The following is a 5,837-nucleotide window of genomic DNA, read 5'->3' as shown; positions in this document are numbered from 1 at the left end:
CGGACCGGATCGGTGCCGCCGCGCAAAAACCGGAGCGGATGCGGCCCGCGGAACGGGCCGCCGCACAAAAACCGGAGCGGATCGGGGCCGCTGCGCAAAAACCGGAGCGGATCCGGCCCGCGGAACGGGCCGCCGCGCAAAAACCGGACCGGATCGGGGCCACCGCGCAAAAACCGGACCGGATGGGGCCCGCGGAACGGGCCGCCGCGCAAAAACCGGACCGGATCGGGGCTGCCGCGCAAAAACCGGAGCGGATCCGGCCCGCGGAACGGGCCGCCGCGCAAAAACCAGACCGGATCGGGGCCGCCGTGCAAAAACCGGACCGGCTCCGGCCCGCGGAATGGGCTGCCGCGCAAAAAACGGACCGGATCGGGGCCGCCGCGCAAAAACCGGACCGGATCCGGCCCGCGGAACGGGCCACCGCGCAAAAACCGGACAGGATCGGGGCCACCGCGCAAAAACCGGACCGGTTCCGTCCCGCGGAACGGGCCGCCGCGCAAAAACTGGACCGTATCGGGGCCGCCGCGCAAAAACCGGAGCGGATGCGGCCCGCGGAACGGGCCGCCGCGCAAAAACCAGAGTGGATCGGGGCCACCGCGCAAAAACCGGAGCGGATGCGGCCCGCGGAACGGGCCGCCGCGCAAAAACCGGAGCGGATCGGGGCCGCCGCGCAAAAACCGGAGCGGATCCGGCCCGCGGAACGGGCCGCCGCGCAAAAACCGGACCGTATCGGGGCTGCCGCGCAAAAAGCGGACCGGATCCGTCCCGCGGAACGGGCCGCCGCGCAAAATCCGGAGCGGATCGGGGCCGCCGCGCAAAAACCGGAGCGGATCCAGCCCGCGGAACGGGCTGCCGCACAAAAACCGGAGCGGATCGGGGCCGCCGCGCAAAAACCGGAGCGGATCCGGCCCGCGGAACGGGCCGCCGCGCAAAAACCGGAGCGGATCGGTGCCGCCGCGCAAAAACTGGACCGGATGCGGCGCGCGGAACGGGCCGCCGCGCAAAAACCGGACCGTATCGGGGCCGCCGCGCAAAAACCGCAGCGGATGCGGCTTACGGAACGGGCCGCGGCGCAAAAACCAGACCGGCTCGGGGCCGCCGCGCAAAAACCGGACCGGATCCGGCCCGCGGAACGGGCCGCCGCGCAAAAACCGGACAGGTTCGGGGCCACCGCGCAAAAACCGGAGCGGATGCGGCCCGCGGAACGGGCCGCCGCGCAAAAACCGGAGCGGATCGGGGCCGCCGCGCAAAAACCGGAGCGGATCCGGCCCGCGGAACGGGCCGCCGCGCAAAAACCGGACCGTATCGGGGCTGCCGCGCAAAAACCGGACCGGATCCGGCCCGCGGAACGGGCCGCCGCGCAAAATCCGGAGCGGATCGGGGCCGCCGCGCAAAAACCGGAGCGGATCCAGCCCGCGGAACGGGCTGCCGCACAAAAACCGGAGCGGATCGGGGCCGCCGCGCAAAAACCGGACCGGATCCGGCCCGCGGAACGGGCCGCCGCGCAAAAACCGGAGCGGATCGGTGCCGCCGCGCAAAAACTGGACCGGATGCAGCGCGCGGAACGGGCCGCCGCGCAAAAACCGGACCGTATCGGGGCCGCCGCGCAAAAACCGGAGCGGATGCGGCTTACGGAACGGGCCGCGGCGCAAAAACCAGACCGGCTCGGGGCCGCCGCGCAAAAACCGGAGCGGAACCGGCCCGCGGAAAGGGCCGCCGCACAAAAACCGGACCGGATCGGGGCTGCCGCGCAAAAACCGGACCGGATCGGGGCCACCGCGCAAAAACCGGAGCGGATCCGGCCCGCGGAACGGGCCGCCGCGCAAAAACCGGAGCGGATCGGGGACGCCGCGCAAAAACCGGACCGGATCGGGGCCGCCGCGCAAAAACCGGAGCGGATCCAGCCCGCGGAACGGGCCGCCGCGCAAAAACCGGACAGGATCGGGGCCGCCGCGCAAAAACCGGAGCGGATCGGGGCCCGCGGAACGGGCCGCCGCGCAAAAACCGGACCGGATCGGGGCCGCCGCGCAAAAACCGGAGCGGAACCGGCCCGCATAACGGGCCGCCGCGCAAAAACCGGACCGGATCGGGGCCGCCGCGCAAAAACCGGAGCGGATCCGGCCCACGGAACGGGCCGCCGCGCAAAAACCAGACCGGATCGGAGCCACCGCGCAAAAACCGGAGCAGATCCGGCCCGCGGAACGGGCCGCCGCGCAAAAACCAGACCGGATCGGAGCCACCGCGCAAAAACCGGAGCAGATCCGGCCCGCGGAACGGGCCGCCGGGCAAAAACCGGAGCGGATCGGGGCCGCCGCGCAAAAACCGGAGCGGATGCGGCCCGCGGAACGGGCCGCCGCGCAAAAACCGGACCGGATCGGGGCCGCCGCGCAAAAACCGGAGCGGATGCGGAACGGACCGCCGCGCAAAAACCAGACCGGCTCGGGGCCGCCGCGCAAAAACCGGAGCGGTTCCGGCCCGCGGAACGGGCTGCCGCGCAAAAACCGGACCGGATCGGGGTCACCGCGCAAAAACCGGAGCGGATCCAGCCCGCGGAACGGGCCGCCGCGCAAAAACCTGACCGGATCGGGGCCGCCGCGCAAAAACCGGACCGGATCCGGCCCGCGGAACGGGCCGCCGCGCAAAAACCGGACCGGATCGGGGCCGCCGCGCAAAAACCGGAGCGGATGCGGCCCGCGGAACGGGCCGCGGCGCAAAAACCGGAGCGGATCGGGGACGCCGCGCAAAAACCGGAGCGGATGCGGCCCGCGGAACGGGCCTCCGCGCAAAAACCGGGCAGGATCGGGGCCACCGCGCAAAAACCGGAGCGGATGGGGCCCGCGGAACGGGCCGCCGCGCAAAAACCGGACCGGATCGGGGCCGCCGCGCAAAAACCGGAGTGGATCGGGGCCGCCGCGCAAAAACCGGAGTGGATGCGGCCCGCGGAACGGGCCGCCGCGCAAAAACCGGACCGGATCGGAGCCACCGCGCAAAAACCGGAGCGGATGCGGCCCGCGGAACGGGCCGCCGCGCAAAAACCGGACCGGCTCGGGGCCACCGCGCAAAAACCGGAGCGGATCGGGGCCGCCGCGCAAAAACCGGAGCGGATGCGGCCCGCGGAACGGGCCGCCGCGCAAAAACCGGACCGGATCGGGGCCGCCGCGCAAAAACCGGAGCGGATGCGGAACGGACCGCCGCGCAAAAACCGGAGAGCATCGGGGCCGCCGCGCAAAAACCGGAGTGGATCCGGCCCGCGGAACGGGCCGCCGCGCAAAAACCGGAGCGGATCGGGGCCGCCGCGCAAAAACCGGAGCGGATCCGGCCCGCGGAACGGGCCGCCGCGCAAAAACCGGACCGTATCGGGGCCGCCGCGCAAAAACCGGAGCGGATCCAGCCCGCGGAACGGGCCGCCGCGCAAAAACCGGACAGGATCGGGGCCGCCGCGCAAAAACCGGAGCGGATCGGGGCCCGCGGAACGGGCCGCCGCGCAAAAACCGGACCGGATCGGGGCCGCCGCGCAAAAACCGGAGCAGAACCGGCCCGCATAACGGGCCGCCGCGCAAAAACCGGACCGGATCGGGGCCGCCGCGCAAAAACCGGAGCGGATCCGGCCCACGGAACGGGCCGCCGCGCAAAAACCAGACCGGATCGGAGCCACCGCGCAAAAACCGGAGCAGATCCGGCCCGCGGAACGGGCCGCCGCGCAAAAACCAGACCGGATCGGAGCCACCGCGCAAAAACCGGAGCAGATCCGGCCCGCGGAACGGGCCGCCGGGCAAAAACCGGAGCGGATCGGGGCCGCCGCGCAAAAACCGGAGCGGATGCGGCCCGCGGAACGGGCCGCCGCGCAAAAACCGGACCGGATCGGGGCCGCCGCGCAAAAACCGGAGCGGATGCGGAACGGACCGCCGCGCAAAAACCAGACCGGCTCGGGGCCGCCGCGCAAAAACCGGAGCGGTTCCGGCCCGCGGAACGGGCTGCCGCGCAAAAACCGGACCGGATCGGGGTCACACGCAAAAACCGGAGCGGATCCGGCCCGCGGAACGGGCCGCCGCGCAAAAACCGGACCGGATCGGGGCCGCCGCGCAAAAACCGGACCGGATCCGGCCCGCGGAACGGGCCGCCGCGCAAAAACCGGACCGGATCGGGGCCGCCGCGCAAAAACCGGAGCGGATGCGGCCCGCGGAACGGGCCGCGGCGCAAAAACCGGAGCGGATCGGGGCCGCCGCGCAAAAACCGGAGCGGATGCGGCCCGCGGAACGGGCCTCCGCGCAAAAACCGGGCAGGATCGGGGCCACCGCGCAAAAACCGGACCGGATGGGGCCCGCGGAACGGGCCGCCGCGCAAAAACCGGACCGGATCGGGGCCGCCGCGCAAAAACCGGAGTGGATCGGGGCCGCCGCGCAAAAACCGGAGTGGATGCGGCCCGCGGAACGGGCCGCCGCGCAAAAACCGGACCGGATCGGAGCCACCGCGCAAAAACCGGAGCGGATGCGGCCCGCGGAACGGGCCGCCGCGCAAAAACCGGACCGGCTCGGGGCCACCGCGCAAAAACCGGACCGTATCGGGGCCGCCGCGCAAAAACCGGAGCGGATCCGGCCCGCGGAACGGGCCGGGGCGCAAAAACCGGAGCGGATCGGGGCCGCCGCGCAAAAACCGGAGCGGATCCGGCCCGCGGAACGGGCCGCCGCGCAAAAACCGGACCGGCTCGGGGCCGCCGCGCAAAAACCGTAGCGGATGCGGCCCGCGGAACGGGCCGCCGCGCAAAAATCGGACAGGATCGGGGCCGCCGCGCAAAAACCGGAGCGGATCCGGCCCGCGGAACGGGCCGCCGCGCAAAAACCGGACCGGATCGGGGCCACCGCGCAAAAACCGGAGCGGATCCAGCCCGCGGAACGGGCCGCCGCGCAAAAACCGGAGCAGATCGGGGCCGCCGCGCAAAAACCGGAGCGGATCCGGCCCGCGGAACGGGCTGCCGCGCAAAAACCGGACCGGATCGGGGCCGCTGCGCAAAAACCGGAGCGGATCCGGCCCGCGGAACGGGCCGCCGCGCAAAAACCGGAGCGGATCGGGGCCGCCGCGCAAAAACCGGAGCGGATCCGGCCCGCGGAACGGGCCGCCGCGCAAAAACCGGAGCGGATCGGGGCCGCCGCGCAAAAACCGGACCGGATCGGTGCCGCCGCGCAAAAACCGGAGCGGATGCGGCCCGCGGAACGGGCCGCCGCACAAAAACCGGAGCGGATCGGGGCCGCTGCGCAAAAACCGGAGCGGATCCGGCCCGCGGAACGGGCCGCCGCGCAAAAACCGGACCGGATCGGGGCCACCGCGCAAAAACCGGACCGGATGGGGCCCGCGGAACGGGCCGCCGCGCAAAAACCGGACCGGATCGGGGCTGCCGCGCAAAAACCGGAGCGGATCCGGCCCGCGGAACGGGCCGCCGCGCAAAAACCAGACCGGATCGGGGCCGCCGTGCAAAAACCGGACCGGCTCCGGCCCGCGGAATGGGCTGCCGCGCAAAAAACGGACCGGATCGGGGCCGCCGCGCAAAAACCGGACCGGATCCGGCCCGCGGAACGGGCCACCGCGCAAAAACCGGACAGGATCGGGGCCACCGCGCAAAAACCGGACCGGTTCCGTCCCGCGGAACGGGCCGCCGCGCAAAAACTGGACCGTATCGGGGCCGCCGCGCAAAAACCGGAGCGGATGCGGCCCGCGGAACGGGCCGCCGCGCAAAAACCAGAGTGGATCGGGGCCACCGCGCAAAAACCGGAGCGGATGCGGCCCGCGGAACGGGCCGCCGCGCAAAAACCGGAGCGGATCGGGGCCGCCGCGCAAAAACC

This window comes from Phalacrocorax carbo, unplaced genomic scaffold (assembly GCF_963921805.1).
Source record: "Phalacrocorax carbo unplaced genomic scaffold, bPhaCar2.1 SCAFFOLD_53, whole genome shotgun sequence".
In the NCBI taxonomy this organism is placed as follows: Eukaryota; Metazoa; Chordata; class Aves; order Suliformes; family Phalacrocoracidae; genus Phalacrocorax; species Phalacrocorax carbo.
The sequence above is the reverse complement of the archived record's forward strand: the minus strand, read 5'-3'. Positions refer to the sequence as shown.